Below are 20909 nucleotides of genomic sequence, written 5' to 3'. Positions count from 1 at the left end.
ATGGTATATTATCCTTGCTAGAATAATGTGTTTGCAACATATTTGGAAAAAGAAAAAACAAATTATCATCTTACAGAATGGGGCCCTACGATGGCAAGCGAGTTGTGTGTGTGTGTGTCTCTGTACATGAATGGACTCCTATATGGTTTACTATTCTAGAAAAATGTGTATATTACATTTTGAACAGTGGCAGTTCATTAAAACTGTGGAGTCTGCATACACGCTTGGCCCCTAAAGTATGGAAATATATAAATATAAAAAACATTTACAAGAGTTTTTTATATACATGTGCATAAGAATACTTTGATAAGTATGTTTCAGCTTAGACACGGATGGTATGATAAAATTGTGGGGTCTGCGTTCGCGCCTATCCTTCATAGAATGAAAATAAGCCACAAACTTTACCACAGAGTTCTGATAACTATCCGCGTAACTATACTTTGCAAATCATGTTACAGTTTGAAGAAATATGTTATAATAAAATTATTAGGAGTCTGCGTTCGCGCCGGACCTTCACAGAATAGAAATATGTCACAAAGTTTAACGAGTTTTTTTAAATATAGATCCACATAAGAATATTGTGATAAACGTGTTTGAGTTTGAACATGTGTGATATAATAAAATTATGGGGTCTATTTGGATTTCATAGAATGATTTTTCATTTTTTTTTTAAAGAAAAATAAGTTTTATTTATTTCAGACTATTATCCTCATCTTTTCTTAGTTGTTATTTCACAATAATTTCACAACTATTTCTCTGGCCTTCACCAGGTGGTAACCGCGATGGGATAAAAACTCCTAACTGCATTCTCAGCAATTACTGCCACCCATAGTTGTTGTTGTCTCACCACGTTTTTGGCCAAGTAAGCCTCTGGCTGGCTTTGGGTAGGATTCAAACCGCTATCTTTAGACAATTCTCACCTGGAACTGTAGAGATTCAATGTTTTTATTCACTGTGCCATTGGCCCCGAAGGGCAATCAAGGTTGGATTTCACAACATTTCGGTCAACTATTCTTCTGCCCTTTGTCAGGTGGTAACCGCAGCGGGATAGGAATTCCGAATCTGCCACCTGACAAAGGCCAGAGGAATAGTTGGCCGAAACGTTGTGAAACAACTAAGAAAAGATGAGGATTATAGTTCTCAATAAATAAAAATAATAAATAATAATCACCTCAATAATGAATTCTAACTAAATAATATATATACCATTGGGCACAGACTCAACCATGGAAAATCAGATAATAAAACGTGGATTTATAAGACCAAAAAATCCAACTTTGATCGCTGTTTGGGGCCCATAGCGCAGTGAATAGAGACGTTGAATCTCTACGGTTCCAGATGAGAATTGTCTGAAGATAGCGGTTTCAATCCTACCCAAAGCCGGCCAAAGGCTTACTTGGCCAAAAACGTGGTGAAACGACAACAACTATGGATGGGAGTAATTGTTGAGAATGCAGTTAGGAGATTCAGAGTTCCTATCCCATCATGGTTACCACCTGACGAAGGCCAGAGGAATAGTTGGCTAAAACGTTGTGAAACAACAACCAAGAAAAGCTGAGAATTATAGTCTGCAATAAATAAAATTAATAAATAATACTCATCTCAATAAAGAATTCCAACTAAGAAAAATAAGTTGTTGGTGAGTAATGTCGAAACCAATTTAGATAGAATTTAATCACTATTAAAATGCTCTATATAATAAAGCTGGACGTCTGTGTGTATATGGTTTACTATTATAGAAAACCGACCACATGACAATGATAGAAGTATGGAGGATCAAAAATGTTATATTTTGAACAGGAGTAGTGCATTAAAGTTGTGCGTGAGAAAGAAATGGAAATAAAAAAAACTAAAAAAAAAAGACATTTACACGGGTGTTTGATATAGATACATGAAAATACTTTGATAGATATATTACAGATTGAACAGGGATGGCATATAAAAATTGTGGGGTCTGTGCTCGCGCCTGATATCCATAGAATGAAAATATGCCACAAATTATTGTCTGTTAATATTTATTATAAAATATTGTAGATATAAAGCCTCTGTAAGAAAATTAAAGTTGAGCCTTATTTATGAAATTATGAAAAAGCGGCTCTTTCAAACTTCCTGTCATTGAATACTTTGTCTGACTGCCAACTCTGAATGCCCACCAAGATGGCATTCATAGGAACTTAATTTCCTTCCAATAATGTTTTAGTTGCCGATATCCTGGAACAGAGGTGCTAGCCTGTGAAAGCAAGGGGAGCTTTGTTGATTAGGTTTGAATTTCTCGATCAGCAGTAATTTTCACTTCCTACACTGATAATTGCATAAGCATGAAACATAATTTAATATAGAAAAGGCAAAATGTGTGTTTTTGTATGTCTTGCAAAAACTTCCAACAGACGCATCAGAACGTGACAAAATCGGTATTGTTTTAAAGGTCGGCCTTTCGGACGACAAATATCGGAAAAATTGGCTAAAAACATTAATTCCTTTACCCTCAACTGAGCAGTTTTCTACAAGGAGGGGTCGCTTTTTTCGTCAACATTTTCCCGAGTCATCGTCTCCTTTCTGTTGACTGCTCTTAATTCAAATGCCTCGCAACTTCTGGTTGCGCGATAGATGCATCAACTAAGACGTTACATTTTCTTACACCTTCTTTTCCTCCTTCACATTACAGGTTCGAGCCTACCTGCCTACTACCACTATTTTTAACACTTCTCTCCACCCAGGCTGCCTACTGTTGTTTTGATCTCCCCTCCATCTACTACCACTTACAACACCACCTCTACACACCCGGGTAACGCCGAGTATCCCCGCTAGTAGTTTTTTAAATGCACTATTATAGAGGGAAATAATACTAGAGTGTACATACAAATACAAAGGAATAACTTAAGTAACTTTACATAAACGTATAAAAATCACGTATCATCATTTTAAATAAGGGAATAATTGTCCCTGTCTCTCTCTCTCTCTCATATATATATATATATATATATATATATATATATATGTGTGTGTGTGTGTGTGTGTGTGTGTGTATGTGTGTATGTGTGGTTATTTCTACAATTACACGTGTGCAAATCATATTGCTTAAGTACGTATTTCGAAATTAATGAAATTTTAAATGATGAATGGTCAAATGACGCCCAAATTATTAAAATGTTGACAGAATTTTCCAAAACAACAAAAAAAAAAACAACAACAAAAAAAACCCGATAAACCTACAAGATGAAAATGAGGACAGTGTTTAATTATCCAGATTCAGATAGCACGAGAATATCAATAGTAGATCTCGCTGGAAATGAAAATAAAAATAAATAGCAGAGATGCTGCTGCATCTTTATTTCACTTGACGTGCAATTTAATATCAATAAAAATATTTGGCTTACTATATCCTCGTCTTGTTTTGAACTTGTCAACGTCTCCATTAATAATTCAGTACTGTCACTGTTTATTTGCACTTTTCGCATTCCTTAATGATATCTGTATCTGAAAACAGTTTGGTTTCGTGTTACCCTCCCCATGTTTTGAATCCATGATTGCTTCCATCTATTATGCACATTAGACGTAACTGATTTGCATATTTTGAAGGCATATACAATAAGCAACCGTATTCTTTGGCATCAAAAGTGTCCATCATCAATAGTTCAAACCTTTAAAGACCGTAAATATATTCGACTGTGGTCGATATGGGCAAACTCACGTTCCTTAAGATATATAAGATGTTTTTGTTGGCAACAAATAAACAAAAAACTGCGTCGTTCAAATACAAAAAAAAAATGATGATTTTAAACTGAGCTTAGCATGACATTAAACTGTACTAAACTATTAGACATTAGATTTTAAAATAAAAATACATCATCTTAGATTCATGACATCCGTTCAATCTTATCAAACGGAAATGGAATCCTGTCGTCTTTTCTATGGCAACAATTTTATCGTTCCAAAATTAAAAAAAAAAAAACAATTACTTGATACCAGAACCTTAAAAAACACCAAACAATTACTCGATAGCAGAGAATGCAAAATAGAAGCAATATACCCTTGGTGTATTAAATAAAGAATTAATTCTGAAAGAAGTTTTAGCGAGTAAAATGATTGAAACGTTATAAATAATTGTGGGGAAAACCGTAACTTACCTGAATAGTTTCGTGTTTTTCCTCTAAGAAAAAAAAAAGTTAAAATACCGACGTCGCATTTATATGTATGACGGTCATGCAAATTTACGTGTGAGATATGCAAATTAGAGGCGAGGGAGTTTGTTGAACGGGTATAAAAGAGGGAGGGAAAGAAACCACCGGCGAGTGGGAAGACAGCATGTTGGGAGAACGTGTGTCGAAACGAAACTATTGAAACTAAATCTGAAACGACAGAACAACAAATTTGACTCAGTTCAAATATTGTAGAATAATGAAACAGATCAGAAAATACATCTTTTCTTTTCTTTTTTTTTAATTCAATTTTCACCACTTTGAAGCAGGGGGCTACTATCAGGAACTTAATTTGCAGGGGCATTATGAAGGGAGATGAGTAGAAAGATGTTTGTTCACATTACACTTTAACTTCCGCATATCAGTACAGTTGGGAAAGCAGAATCCCGGAAGGGAGTTCCAAATACCTGCAGTTCTGGGGAAGAAACTATTGGAGTAAAAGGCTTTCTTGCATCTAGGGATCTCTACTGTAAAGGGATGAGACTTAGTAGCTTGTCGGGTTTGTCGGGGGTAGTTACGTCGAGGAGGTACAAGTGTTTTCAGTTCGTCAGAGCATTCACCATTAAAGTATTTGTAGAACAGGCAGAGGGATGCAATATCTCGTCAATGGGACAGAGGCTGAAGCCTAGATGACAGTTCAGGACCTATCAGGTTGGCGACTCTCTTTTGAACTCTGTCCAGGAGCGAGAGACAAGCAGCAGATGCACCAGCCCAGATGTGACAACAGTACTCCATACATGGGCGAATGGTGGCCTTATAGAGGTACAGGATACTTTCAGGCATAAGTAGTTTTCTAGCACGGTAGAGGGAGCCAACCTTCCTTGCAGCAGCCGTGTCAATGCTCTCAATGTATCTATTTCAGTTCATATTCCCTGTAAATGTTAGGCTGAGGAGTTTAAAAGAAGTACTTTCAGGCAATGTGTCCTTGGCCATTGCTATTGGTGGTAGAGAAGGTTTCTTGTAGTTATTTAAGGAAACAAGCTTAGTCTTAGCAGCATTGAATGTGACCATCCATTTTTGTCCCCATTCCACTACGGATTGGAGGTCATCCTCTAGTGTTTCTGCCATTTCCTTGGATATGTGTTCATTTGTTTTCCCCTCATATCTGTTATAGAGAGTGGTGTCATCGGCAAATATACCCATCTCCGATACAATTTTATCAGAGAGGTCATTTATGAATATCAGGAATAACAGAGGTCCAAGGATAGACGCCTGAGGTACTCCTGCATTTATGTCATATTGTTTAGATGTACGACCGTCGAGGACAACTTGAATTTTTCTCTTACTTAAGAAGGATTTAATTACATTATGAATTCTTCCAGTGATTCCATATGATCTAGTTTTCCTTAGAAGACCATCGTGCCATACCCTGTCAAAAGCCTTAGATATATCAAGGGCTACCACTCTACCCTCCCCTGTTTTGTCCAATGAACGGTATATACGTTCAGAAACTACAGTTAAGATATCTGCTGTTGAACGGGCTTGCCTGAATCCATATTGTTTATCAGTTAGGAGTTTAGCAGCTGTTAGGTGTTGGACTAGGGCTTGATTAACTAAGGACTCAAATATTTTGGTGAAAAGCGGGAGGAGGCTAATGGGGCGATAATTTAGTGGGTCAGTTCTTTCACCAGAATTCTTGAAGACTGGTACCACAGAAGCGGATTTCCAGCACTCGGGAAAGCAAGATTTCTTCATTCTCTCCTCCTCATCTTCATCATCATCTATTTAATGTCCGTTTCACATACTGCACTGTGTTAGACGGTTTTTAGAAATTGATTTTCAAACTAACCTATCTGTAGCCAGGTCTTTATTCATCCTACTTTCATTAAAGCCCATTTTTATCATTTCCTCTCATATTTTCTTTGGCTTTCCTCTAGGAACTGAGCCTGCTACCTCAACTGTTCTGCATATACTGCTTAGAACTTTTATCAATTCTTTCAAGGTGACCATACCATCAAAGTCTAATCTTTTGCACTTATTTCCATATACTGTCTGCATGTAATCTTTCTCTTAAGTAATCAGATCTAAAACTATCTTATGGATTCACACTGCATATCCATCATACTATTTTTATATAATTTCTTTCCATACAATGTATGTCTTCAGCCCTCAGCTTAGAAATACCGTCAAATGTAGATTGTCCTGGAAGGAGGGGGGGGTAACAGAATTTTTATTTTGGAAGCTGGGGAAGGGGATGGAATCACCTTTTAATTACTTTTAGTCCCATAACCTCTCTGACCTGGAGTGGCATTACTCATTAGGATTCCATTTATTGTTTAAATAAAATTTCCCTTAAGTATCAGATGAATCTGGTGTACACATTCATTCACAAGAACAATGAACAAATATTTTAAAAATATTAAAAGCTTTCAACAGAAAAGTTTACGAAGATGATAAGATGCAGCAATAAATACAAAAGTGTTGATATGCCGTAAAACGAAAGTTTTCAATTTATCATTTCTCTTTATTCCTCACTTTTGTACACAAACGTTATTTTGTTTTCAAAATTTAAAAACAAATATTAAGCTATATGTTTTGTTTTCGCAAAAAAATAAGATATTCTATTTTCACATTTCTGTCTTGAAAAGGAAAGGAATGTTTTGCTTTGTTGATTGAGAATAGAAAAACAAATGTTTTCTCATCATTTGTCTAAAAAGAAAGAAAATTGGAGACAAATTAAAAATTATTTTGTTACATCTTCATGAAAGATTAATTTTTAATGTTGCTTTTGTTTTTAACGAACAAGAATTTTATGTTAGCAGTTTTCGTGAGTTGGTGTTGCTTAAACGATATGCTCTATATACAAAACCAGACATTCAATGGAGGAAATAATCAAGTGCTTCCATTTTCTATACAATCAGAATTCAATAAAAATCGTCAGAGAATTTATTCTGATTCTTTGATGAGATGCTTGTTACACATGTTGCGAAGTATGAGAGTAGTTTCAAAAGTAAAGCTGCCTATTTTTAAACTAAAAAAATTGAAGAGATACGAAGACAAGAGTGACACTATTAAAACGAGCGACCTTTTGTAGTCCAGAATTTATTTTTTCTACATAGTCATCAACATTCTCAATGCATTTCTGCCAGTGATGAACGATAACTGTGCATGGGCATCCAGACTGCGCTTTGTCATACATGAGTCATTCCAAAAGTAAAGTTTTCTATTTTTTTTTTACTTAAAAAAATCCTCTTATTTGAATAATTTTAACAGCTACACTTTATTATTCAACTTCTAATCCTAATTAGCAAACTAATGGTAGTCATAGTAGTCCTTTACAGACCAATATGATTAAAAGCAATCTTGTCTCAATCAATGAACCTACTCTGAAGAACATGTGAACAAATTGTAGTCCCATAAGTAAATCAACGAAACTCCTCTTCAGCAACACTGCATTAAACACCAACAAGTCTCAGCTCCGATGTTCACTATTAAACCTTCAAGTGCATGTGTTGGTCCTGGATATGACCTTAAACTATATCCAGTGGTGAGGCACCAGCTTGCGGGCTTTGGGGAGTGTGGAGCCACCCTTTAATTAACATTGCTCCCAGGTCTACTCTGACCCGGAGTGGTAGTACCTGTTAGGGTCCCAACTATGGGTTAAATAGAAACCGACTTAAAAACGACAAATATATTCTATTAAAAAATTTTTCTTTAAAATCTTTGGATTTGGCATTAAATAACCTGAAAAGAGTTGATATGCCGTAAAACAAAAACAACCAACCAAGTGCATGTCTTCCTCAATTTGACCTTCTTAAAATAGTTGTTCTACTCATATGCAAATAAAGGTCGCACATAAAAAATCTAATTATAAGCCCAAATGGAAATCAAGTGCTCAACATGCAAGATAGTCCACATTTTTCAAAGTCGGTAACCCTTCATTTTCTTCTCTATTGTTACAGTAGGTCACATTTAATCCTTTATATTGTCAAAACAACAAAATCACACCTCTTCACTGTTGAGATCCCTAAATACCAGAAATCATTTAAATAAATAGTTTCGTCCCTCAAACAACTAGATTTTAGAATTCCCTTCCTGCTGCCTGATTCCCTGACTGTGGTGATATGCAGAAGTTTAAATGTAATGTAAACCAACATCTTGTTAATCTTCCCTAGGCATGGTTCCAATTAGTAGACCTTTACGTCCAAGTGGCGATATGTATTGTTAGGGTTGAACGTGAGTTAAACAAAAGTGCAACTGTTTTTCTTTCCCAATTTGTTTTTCTTAAAGTAATTATTCTGCTTTTATGCAGATGAATGCCACTTATAAAAAATCTAATTTAACGCAAATTATTTTTTTTCTACTGAAAATCAAGTGCCCAACGTGCGAGACAGTCCATACATTTCAAAGCTGGTAACACTTCATTTTCTTTTTCATTGTTACAGTAACATTTAATGTTTCTCTTTTTTTTTCTAACCACTTATATCTTCCTCTAATACAGAATAAAAAAAAGAGCCTCTACTTAAATAGGTCCTACAATTGTCTACAAAGCTCCAACCTTTGCTGCATCTTTACAATGTTGCATCTCAGTACTTGTTTCGCAAGTGCTGCAATAGAATGTGTTCCAATGAACTTGCCTGCATCTGTACCCTCTCAACGTAAATATCCCTAACCAACACTACAAGCAGCAAAATCCCACCTTTTCGCTATTGAGATCCCCAGATGTCGGAAATTTTTCTACTCTAATCGCTTTTTTCTTTCAAACTTCTTGCCTTTGGAAATACTATCCTGGCTCCTTGTTTCCCAGACTCTATCAACATGCAGAAATTTAAATGTTATGTGAACGAACATCTTGTTTCACAAATCCCCACTTAGGATTTGTAAAATCCCCACTTAGATCTATAATCTGATCCCTTATTCACAATAGTCCCCTTACGTCTCAACGGCAATCTTCCTTGTTTGGGATGAATAAAAGTTTTTAAAAAAATGTGATTCATATGAAAAATGTATTGCCTCAAGAGTTGATGGATTTTTAGATGAATTTAAAAAAATTTTTTTTTACACCACTTATCAAGGCCCAATGGCCACTCAGGGATAAGGGTTATTGTGTGTACAGTAATCAAAGGGATAGTGTAGCAATAGTATTGGAGAATTGGTAAGGTGTCATTACTTAGGGGGGGGCGGTTCATCAGGAATTTGTTTGTGTTGGACTTGAAGACATCCAGGTTGAAGTCGGGAGGGAAACAGGCAAGCAGAACAGCGTTCCACAGGCATGCAGTTCTAAGAAAGAAGCTTTGTTCATGGAATCTACGTTTTGATTTAGGCACAGATAAGGAGTGGGGAAAATTATTGACGGTGGTTTCAGCTAGTGGGGTGTTTTTTGAAAAAGATTGGTGAGGAGGGACCAGAGAATGGAGCTCAGATGAGCACTTTCCATGGAGATAACGATAGAACAACGACAGGCTCGCTACGTCTCTTCTGTGGGAAAGCGGTTGCAGGGTAGAAAAAAGACATCCCCCACCAAGCCACAAAGTCTATTTTGTACTCTGTCAAGGCAGGATAGGCTGTTTTTAGCAGCTCCCGCCCAGATGTGGCAGCAGTACTCCATCTTTGGACGTACTTGGCTCTTATATAGATAGAGAATTGCATCATTAGTGAGGTATCTTCTGGAGCAGTAGAAGGATACCACCATTTTCCCAACGACCTTGGCCACAGACTTGATGTATGTGTTCCATTTCAGATCAGGAGTAAGGTCAAACCCAGAAGCTTATCAAAACATGGGGCCTCCCCTAGACGAGCCATCCATTTCAATTGATGCCAGATGGGGATCAGAGTGTTTATGATGTAGAGATAGGAGCTTCGTCTTAGATGCATTAAAGGTAATCAGCCGCCTCTTTCCCCACTGCACCACGTGCTCAAGATCAGAGGAGAGAGAATCAGAGAGAACATCATCATTTACGGACTTTGATGTGTTGCCATAGATGGCCGTGTCATCAGCATAGATGTCAACGAAAGATTTTAGTATGTGTTTAGGGAGAGTCGATCAGGAAGAGAGTTGGTCCCAGTATGGACCTCTGAGGGACTGCAGCATTAATACTGTGGGCCTCTGATTTCTGCCCATCAACCACTACTCTTATGAACCTATCTGAGAGAAATGATTTAATGATCAAGCTATACCGTAGCTGGAAATCTTGTGTAGTAGGCCTTTATGCCAAACCTTATCAAAGGCCTTTGATATGTCGAGAGCAATTGCCCTAGAAATGAAGCCTTTGTCGAGAGATTCACTAATCCTATGATATATAACCGTTAGCACATCTGCTGTAGATCTTGCAGAACAGAAACCATATTGTGTGTCACTAAGAAGGTTGTTTTTGTTGAGGTGGTTGACTACTTCTTTATTTAATATGGATTCCAGCAACTTGCTCATGACACACAGGAGACTTATTGGTCTGTACTGAGAGGGGGATGACTTATCACCTGAATTCTTATATACAGGGCATACTGATGAGGTTTTCCAGGGTGTTGGAAAGCACTTCTCTTTAAGGCAACGCTTAAACAGTTTGGTAAGTATGGGGGCCAGTTCTGGTTGTAATTTTGTTTAACACTATAATTGGAATACCGTCAGGACCAGAATAAACAAAAGCAAGGTCGTTCAAATCCTCATCATCATCAGCAGCAGTTGCAACATGAGGAGGAGGAGGAGGAGGAGGAAGGTGAGTGGTTAAGTGGTTAACGACAAACTGACAACTTGAGTGTGCCAAGTTCAAATCCAGTTCATTCCACAGAAACACTTTCACTTTGCAAGTACCCAATGCTTTGCTAGAAAGAAATCTAACTAGAAAGATATCAGGGAAACAAATGCCAACAATAATCATCTGATCCATACGAAATGAATAAATGATTCTCCACAATAATCATCATCATCGCAAACATTTTTTACTAACTTAAAATATGGCACGTGTTGTTATGCAGCATGTTTTGATGTTAAACTGTTTATTTGTTGCATTTATGGTGCACGTATTGCCGTCTTTTTTTAAATTTTTTTATTACATTTTCACCCCAAACAAGACACATTGCCACTGTGGTGTAGAGGGCTACTATCAGAGGCAACAACTACTGGGGCACTATGTTGGGATTTGGGCAGCAAGATGTCGCTTTACGTTACACTTGAACTTCTGCATGTCAGTACAGTTGGGGAAGCAGGGACCTGGAATGGAATTCCAGAGTCTAGCGGTTCTGGGGAAGAAACTATCGGAGTAGAAAGATCTTTTACATCTAGGGATCTCTACTGTGTGGGGGTGGGATTTAGCTGCCTGTCGGGTTTGTCGAGGGTGTCTACGTCGTGAGGGCCCAAGTGTCTACAGTTCGTCAGAGCATTCACCATTAAAATACTTGTAGAACAGGCAAAGGGATGCAACGTTTTGTCGATGGGACAGAGGTTGAAGCTTAGATGCCAGTTCAGGGCCTATCAGATTGGTGACTCTCTTTTGAACCTTGTCTAGGAGCGAGAGACTAGTAGCAGATGCACCAGCCTAAATGTGTTAGCAATACTCCATACATGGGCGAATGGTGGCCTTATAGATGTACAGGATACTTTCAGGTGTCAGTAGTTTTCTAGCATGGTAGAGAGAGCCTACCTTCTTTGCAGCGGTCTACTTTATTTTCAGTATAAAAACTGCAGCATTCATCTGAAATTTACTGGTATGTGTAATCTATTCGATAGACTTAGTTTTCGAAATTGCTGGGAAGTCAAAAGGTCACGGTCAATATCTGTGGGAATCATATGAGTTAGGTTGTGTCACCAACAGAGTTAAGAGTAGAGAGGTTTCGTATTTTAAATTAGCTGTCTACCTCTCTCTTTTATCGGATACTGAGGAACAACCTAATAAAAGAATAAATTGTCTATTTTCAAATCGTCTCACTCTTGTATTCATTTGATCATTCGGACTACTATTATCAACTTAAATGTTATTTTCACAATGTCTCAGCTGATGTAATTCTGACTTTCTTCAGATGTATCTTGCCGAACTCGGGAATCTTTCTGTGAAACCCAGGAATCTGCACAGAATTTCGAACGGAACCTTTTATTTAATCCACAGAGAAGCACGCTCTTGTTTTATCAACCATGACCGGGTGGAAGTCTTAAGCAATTCGCAATTGTATTCTTGGTATCGCCCGCACTGGGGATTGAGCCATCAATCTCCAAAAGAGTTTTACTTAGGACTGAATTTTATGTAGTACTTTATCCGTTGCGCCACAAGTCATCGCAGATGATGAGAACAGTAGTCCGATGTTGGCATTTTCTAGTAGTAGCATTAGTGTAAACATAGACAAATAATAATTAAATTAAATTTTTCTCCCAATTAAAAAATTTTTTTTTAATTAATAAAATATACATAAACTAAACTTATCTCACCAGAATTAAACAAAAAAAATATATCCTAGCAAGAACTGAATAAAAAAATAATAGATGGATAAATAACAGATTTTATTACAATTTATTCTTTTTTTATATAGAAACACGTTAGATGACAACAATATAGTAAGAAAAAAAATCATGAAGACCATCACGATCGAATTCATACTTCATTAATTATCATCGCAGATCTGGAAACTAGCTTACTGAGTCGAGACAACGTTTAAGAAAATTTTTAAAAAAAGCAAAAATTCATCGTCCTTAACCAGACATGTAGTGATAACGATTTGCTGCTTAAATAAACACCTATCAAGTTTTATGATTCGGCAGCGTAAGCAGAAAACTCACTAACAACTTCAAAAAAAAAAATCTTATGAAACGACAAATATGCGTCAAAATCGACATAAAATCCTTAACCAAGAGTAAAATGTTCGAAACTCTCCACTCTAAACAATTCTAACAACAACTGAATAACAAAGAAAACAGGAACTAAAAATATTTCAAGTTTTCTAACATGTTACTCATAGAACATCAAAAACAATTCTTTAACCTAGAATCGAAATATACGATCAAAACATTAAACAAAACGAAATCGAAATTTAACTCCTTTAACATGTCTGGTTATATCGAGACACATGCATGGACTCGGAGTACCACTTTTTCACTGACTAGAGAATCCAAACTAGAATCAGACGACCAGACCTTTAGACTAAACCTGCAACATAGCATTAGCTACTTACATTTTTTCTACCATTCTTCCTCGACCCAGGAATGTATCCCAATCATCCCTGTCTGACAGCATAGATGTTGCACTCTCAATAGACATTAGGACCAAATACATGTATTTGGTGACTTTTATGTTCACCACAGTAATTGGCTTGGTTTCTCTGCTTACACAGACGCAACTGATAGCATAACACATAGCTTTTCTATAATCCATTCTCAGACACAGACAGTAATATTCCTGACTCGTCTCCCTGATCGACAGGATCAGCAAGCCTCACTTCATGATCCATTTCTGACTCCAGTTTCTGAGGATTATGTAACAAATGTCTATGGTCCACTCAGGATTGCTGATCATGTTGTGATATGAGTAGAAATCACCCTAAACTCTCGACCCCAAGTTAAAGATACTCCAAAAATGCGAACAGTGTGCAAACCAGACTACTGAATAGTTAAAAGCAGCAATTAAAGCACATGTTCCCACACAGAGATTCTATAACAAACCCCAACCTCCCCAATGGTTCACTTCTACTTGTGCAGCTGCCATTGCTCAAAGGCAAGGCAGCATGTATTCCACAGATTTAGCTGACATAAGTTCAGTACAAACAGACAAAAGTATATAGAATCTAAAAATAATTGTAAGAGTGAAATAGCCGCAGCCAAGAGAAATCATACCAAATTCACTATAAATTGAATTGCAGAAATTAATGATTTCTGGAAAATTTATAACAGTGTGGTAAATAATGGACAATCAATAATTCTCCTGCTATCAAACAACCTTGAGGTTGTTTGCACATTAACCAAGAAGACTAAATTGCTTGGCCAATGGTTTGCTTCCAACTCTACTTTAGACCCAACAAACTTCGCAGATTTTCCTTTAGAGATAGAAACCATAATCAATGATTTGAAAACTTCCTCTTCCAAAGTTTGTGATATCATAAAAAATCTAGACACCACAAAGGTTTGTGGGCCTGATATCATCACTGCTATACTATTAAAAAGTGCTCTACTGAAGTTGCTCCAGTTCTCTCCAAATGCCTTACCGAATCTTGTTTTCCTGATTGCTGGAAAATTGATTCTGTGGCACCAGTTTTCAAGAATTCTGGCAAAAAAAAAAATTGACCTACTCAATTCTTGCCTCATTAGCTTCCTCCCTCTTTTTGCAAAATCTTTAATCAATCAAGCACAAGTCCACCGTTTCCTAAATACTATCTAGCCGACAATATCGTTTGGGCAAGCTTGTTCTTTTTGCAGATATCCTAACTGTAATCTCTGAATGTATATATCATGCACTGAATAAAACAGAGGACACTAGTGCAGATATATGAGGTGCCTTTAATATGTTTCCAGACTTTTTTTGTATGGACACTTTTATTTATAGTACACATATGAAACTCTAGTCCCCTTCAAAATATTCTGCTCTGGCTGCAATACACTTACACAAACAACTTCTGGAAGGCTCCATGGAAGTCTTCTTGTGTAAGTGTGTCATTGGCCCTCTTCCCAGCCATTTTCATTTCCGCAATTGTTTCATACGACAGCCTCTAAGGTTTTCCTTGAGCTTAGAGAATAACCAAAAGTCACAAGGAGCAACAACTGGACTATAGTTCCTTGTAAATAACTGTCTTGATACCCATCTTGGTCAAATAGTCTGTGAACTGGTGGAAATGCCACTGACCTGATTTTAAGTGTGCTGGCCTCTTCTGACCGAATCTCTTTCTGAACTACCTTAAAACCTCAACATAGCATTCCTTGTTGATTGTCTGTCCAGTGGGAACCCACTGCATGTAGATCATGTTCGTGCTGTCAAAAAAGAGATCATCATAAGTTTCTGTGTGGATTTGCTCCCTGTTCTTCTTGGGTCTTGGAGAGCCAGCATGCTCCCACTGGGAACTCTGTCTCTTGGTTTCTGGGTCATGGCAGTAGATCTAGCTTTCATTGCATGTCACCAGAGCATCAAGAACTTCGGGATCTGAATTGATCAGCTTGACCATCTTCTGTCATTAGAACGTCTTTTTTTCTAATCTTATCTGAGCATTCTTGGGGCAAAGTTTGTGCAAATTTTCCACTTCTTCAGTTCCTTGTAGATAAATAATTGTGTGTACAGTTTCCACACTGCCATCAAACTGTGCACTTATTGTCGCCATAGACAGGACAGTCCTTATCCATAATATTCTTTATTTGGCCAATCAACTCTGGTGTTCTGACTTCCTCCCACACCTCTCATCATCCCTCACAGATTCCCGGCCTTCCTTGAATCTCTTATGCCACTCAAAAACTGATGTTCAATTCATTCAAGATGGCCCAAAAGTAGTCTAAAGAATTCCATACGTTTCTGTGGTATTTTTTAAAAGTTTAAAACAGAATTTTATTGCATATCGTTCTTCTAAAGTATCATCACCTCCAGATTGCATTTTTGAAATTCACCAGCTGTGACAATCAGGCCTTAGTAGGGTGTATTCCAATTCCTGTTATAGCTGTTCATCTGAACCTGGAAAAATGGGTCAGTCATCTTATAAGATGTATAGCAATAGTATACTGAATTTTCAACGATCTATGACAATTTTAGATGCCTGTACAAAAAAGTCTGGAAACTTATTAAAGATACCTTGTATCTAAGGACTTAAACAGTCTAGTACGATGGTCTTCTCAGGAAAATTACATCATATTGTATTACAGAAAGAATACATAATATAATGATTAATCCTTCTATATATATAAAAAGCAAAATGTGTGTGTGTGTTTGTATGTCTGCCAAAAACTTTCAATGGACGCAATGAACACTGACAAAATAGGTATCATTTGAAATCTCAAATTCTCGGACGACAAATATCCGAAAATTGGACAAAAACATTAATTCTTTGACCATCAACTGGCCCGTTTTTTTACAAGGAGGGGTCACTTTTTTTGTCAACATTTTTGAAAGTCATTCATGCCTTGCAATGACTAAGCTTAATTTGAATGGCGGCAACGTCGTATGTCACAGTGGAAATGGTGACTAAATCGTTTTCTTTTTTTTTGCTTTCTTTTCCTCTTAGTGTTACAGGTTCGAGCCTGCCTGCCTGCTTACTTTTTTTTTTTTACACTTGTATGGGTACTCGCTACTATTTTCATTTTTGTTAGTGGGTTTTGAAATATTTTTTTAGGGCTCTGTAAATCATTACCATAAAACCTATCCACTCCCGGCCAATGCCCGGTACTCCTGCTAGTCTAAGAGGAAAATTTTCTTTTATTCAAACAGCTTTTTCTGCAAACTGCTCGACTTTGGAATTCACTCCCAGATTCCTGCATCCTTGACAGTACTGACATGCAAAAGTTCAAATGAAATATGAGCAGACATGTCGCTGCTCAACTCCTTATGAATTTGGTCCAAAATAGTAGCCCTTACATCAGTGTGACACTGTGCCCTATTTGGGGTGAAATAATAGTAAAAAAAAAAAAAAAAAGTAAAGACTGGTCTTTAAAACTGAAGCAATTACAAACACCACACTTCCCTCCCAACTCACGAACTAAATTAAGTAATTAAATACCTTTATAATAATGAAGACATCACTATGGCTGGCAAATATAACATTTAACCTGTCTTAAAAAAAAAACACTTTAACATTAAAATCAATAATATGCACATGAATAAAACAAAATTCAAACGACTTTAAAACCCTACTGAACAACCCCTTTCAAGCTAAGACAAACATTTAAAAAGAATTATAATTAAGCTGTCAAATTTCATTAATTCTGGTCTAACAGGTCGTTGAACGCTGTTAGTAAAAGCCTTCTAAATATGCTAGCTTACATAGACCTTAATTCTTTTATTTTCAGCATGATTGGTGTGTTGGCCGCATGGTTCTGGATGTTCAGACAAAAGTTTAAATATTGACTTGAATCTGAGCATTTCAAAAAGGATGAAACATGTTTTAGTAATGTTTATCATAATATATGTATAAATATATATATATATATATTTATATATATATATATAGTTATGAATATATGTATGTATATATATATATATATATATATATATTTATATATGTATATATATAAATATATGTATACATGTATACATTTTTTTATTTTTATTTTATTACATTTTCACCCCAAACAAGGCAAATTGCCACTTTGGTGTAGGGGGCTACTATCAGGGGCAACAACTACTGGGGTACTATGTAGGGATTTGGGCAGCAAGGTGTCAGTTCACGTTACACTTGAACTTCTGCACGTCAGTACTGTTGGGGAAGCAGGGACCTGGAATGGAATTCCAGAGTCTAGCGGTTCTGGGGAAGAAACTATTGGAGTAAAAAGATCTTTTACATCTAGGGATCTCTACAGTGTGGGAGTGGGATTTAGCAGCCTGTCAGGTTTGTCGAGGGTGCTCACGTCGTGGGGGCACAAGTGATTGCAGTTCGTCAGAGCATTCACCACTAAAATACTTGTAGAAAAGGCAGAGGGATGCAACATTTCGTCGATGGGACAGAGGCTGAAGCTTAGATGCCAGTTCAGGGCCTATCAGGTTTGCGACTCTCTTTTGAACCTTGTCAAGGAGCGAGAGACTAGTAGCAGATGCACCAGCCCAGATGTGGCAGCAATACTCCATACATGGGCGAATGGTGGCCTTATAGAGGTACAGGATACTTTCGGGTGTTAGTAGTTTTCTAGCACGGTAGAGAGAGCCCACCTTTCTTGCAGCGGCCCTGGCAATGACTAATAGGCAAAGAAGGAGTATGGAAGCCGGGCGATAGACAGAGCCTATCTACTCCTTAAGCAATTTAGGTTTGCAAACCGGTGAATTTGTTTGAGTCACCAGCTCTAGGAAGGTTGTCATCCAAGACTGAAGAGGCCTCTCTCCCCTTTGGTTTAGTTTCAGAGTTTTCCTTCTCCTAGACGGATGATCTGGGAAGACCTACTGGGTCCGTCAGCCCTGAGAGGGTTTTCTCCGCGCCTAGGTTCTAATCCAGGTATTTCTGCGACCCCGCGTGGTTAGTGTTACTGGGTTAGTTTGTGGGGGATTATATTTCTACTGATTAGTTACACTCCTCAAAGTGATTTAGGGACATGCTATTTACTTGTTAATGGATAAAGGGGGTGGGTGAAGTTCATGCAGTGTAAGCGTCTATGATTGTAAGAGGGCTTGTTAGGGAGGAGATAATGTGATTGTAGTCTTACCCCTTTTTTTATTATTTTATTTATGTTAGCTTAGGTCTAGGATAATGTTACAGTATGAGTAGGTATTAAGAATTGAGCTACGAGTTGTGCCCGAGCTATTTTAGATGATAGGAGGGTTAAGATGTAAGTGCAATATAGCATGGATAAGACAGCAAGTTTTGAGTCATGCGTAATTAGGTGAATAGATATATGGGCAGGTTTTCAGTAGGTGCGAATAGAGTTGAAGTTGTAGGTATTTTCTAGTAAGAGTCATGGGGCATTTTGCATAACAAGGAGTGTCGTTTCAATAACGTATTAATCGTTGCAAAACTCGAGGAGACAGTTGTGTAGTGCAGATCGCTTTGTTTCTGAGTACTTTGGCTGTTAAGTACCTGCCTCTGTGTGCATAGGCTGTTAAATCCCTTACTGGATAGGAATGAGCTGTAATGCATGCCTTAGAGGTAGAAATGTATAGATGTTTAGTGATGGCTATTAAAGCAGTTTGCATGTGAGGGATTAGGGGCTGGAAGTTAGCGATTCCACTACAGATGCGGGGCAATGTGGGAGTTTAGTGGCGGATAGGTTGGAAGGAGTAGATTGTTAGCGTTCAAGAGAAGAGGGGTTATTTATTTACAGATAGATTTCTATTAGGATTTTTTGAGTTACAGGTAAGGTTTAGTTTGAAGAAGGGGGGAACTTTTTTTTTTTTTTTTTTTTTTTGCATGCAGGTAAGACAAACGCAATCGTCTTGGAGGTAAAATGTATAAGATTTCGTAGCTAGCTATTAGGTTTTTCCCTCCCAGTTATAGGGACAGCTAGTTCGTTGGGATTTGGAATATATACATGCATATATATATATATTTATATATATATATGTATACATGTATAAATATGTATATATATATATATATATATATATATGTATAGAGAAATAAAAAGGAACAAACCGTATTATGTGTTCATCAACGTTTCGCCTTTATTTTGAGACTTCCTTTCGAAACGTTGATGAACACATAATACGGTTGGTTCTTTTTTATTTCTCTATTTTGTCGGAATACTATTTCCATTATTTTCATCATATATATGTATATATATATATATATGTAAAAATATATGTATATGTATATATATTTATATATATATATAGGTATATTTATATATATATATATATATATATATATATATATAATGATTGTCTGTATTTTTGAGATGAGGTGTTTTCATTTATTGAGATTGTCGGAGTGACTTCCTCATCTTGGTTGTTATAGTCACAACGTTTCGGCCGTTTTGCCCTCCGGCCTTCATCAGGTGTTTTGTATCGAACTGGAGAACCGTTTGTTAGGAGTCTCGAACCCAACCCTTTATTATTATTACGGGGGTACCGTGTTGGGACTGCAGCTTGGCTCTGAGACATAGTTGCTGATTCTCTTTTTTGGAATGTTACTTTTCACTGCCTTCGTTCAGGATTGAACTCACAGTTACTCAAATGTGCTGAAGTCAGTCCGACAATCTCAAGAAATATATGTATATGTATATATATTTATATATACAAGTAGCCCCGTGTCAGCTAGATGGCTGCATATTGTGAAAGAAAAGCGAGTAAGTAAAGTGTATTTACACAACCAATATTTACGAAACTAAAGTTAGCAATTACTTACTTTTTCGTCGGTTCTCCTGTAGGAGATGTCTCCTTGAACTACTTTTAAAAAAAAATCTTGTATTTTCAACCTATATTAACGGAAAAAAAACATGAGATACATGGATAAAAGTATTATTTTATTTAATGACCAGTGGTCTAAACTGACCACCTTGGTTGAATCAGAGAAAGTCTATTTTTTTTTGTTTGTAATCAGACAGAGAAAATGGAAGTAATTAATTTTAAAAAGGAAAAAAATATTCTTGTATTTTTTGCACACAATATTAACAAACGAGAGTGATCCGCGCTATTTTTAAATCGTATTTCCACGTTTAATTAAAGTTTTATATGTTTTTTTATTAAATTGTAAGGTTAAAGTACAGAATAGGTACAAAACACCTTCCCCTCCCATGTTAAGAATGACTTTTTAAATAATAACATTATTATCTCAACAAGGATCACTCTCTGCATGAATATCGAAAAAAAAATCTGAGATACATGGGTAAAAGTATTATTTTATTTAAGTAGATGGAGAAAATGAAAGTAATTAGTTTTTTTTTTAATCAGATGGAGAAAATGAAAGTAATTAGTTTTAAAACGTAAAAAAAAAAATGTATTTTTTGAACCAATATTAATAAAAAAAAGTATGAGATACATGGGTAAAAGTATTATTTTATTTAATGACCGGTGGTCTAAACTGACCACCTGGTCAAATCAGAGAAAGTCCCTTTTTTTTGTTTTTTTTTTAATCAGACGGAAAAAAATGGAAGTAATTTTTTTTAAAAGTAAACAAAAAAAACTTGTATTTTTAAACCAGTATAAATCGAAACCTTTTTACTTACTTTCGTTTTTT

This window comes from Euprymna scolopes, chromosome 13, assembly GCF_053919585.1.
Source record: "Euprymna scolopes isolate OS-2025 chromosome 13, ASM5391958v1, whole genome shotgun sequence".
In the NCBI taxonomy this organism is placed as follows: Eukaryota; Metazoa; Mollusca; class Cephalopoda; order Sepiida; family Sepiolidae; genus Euprymna; species Euprymna scolopes.
The sequence above is the reverse complement of the archived record's forward strand: the minus strand, read 5'-3'. Positions refer to the sequence as shown.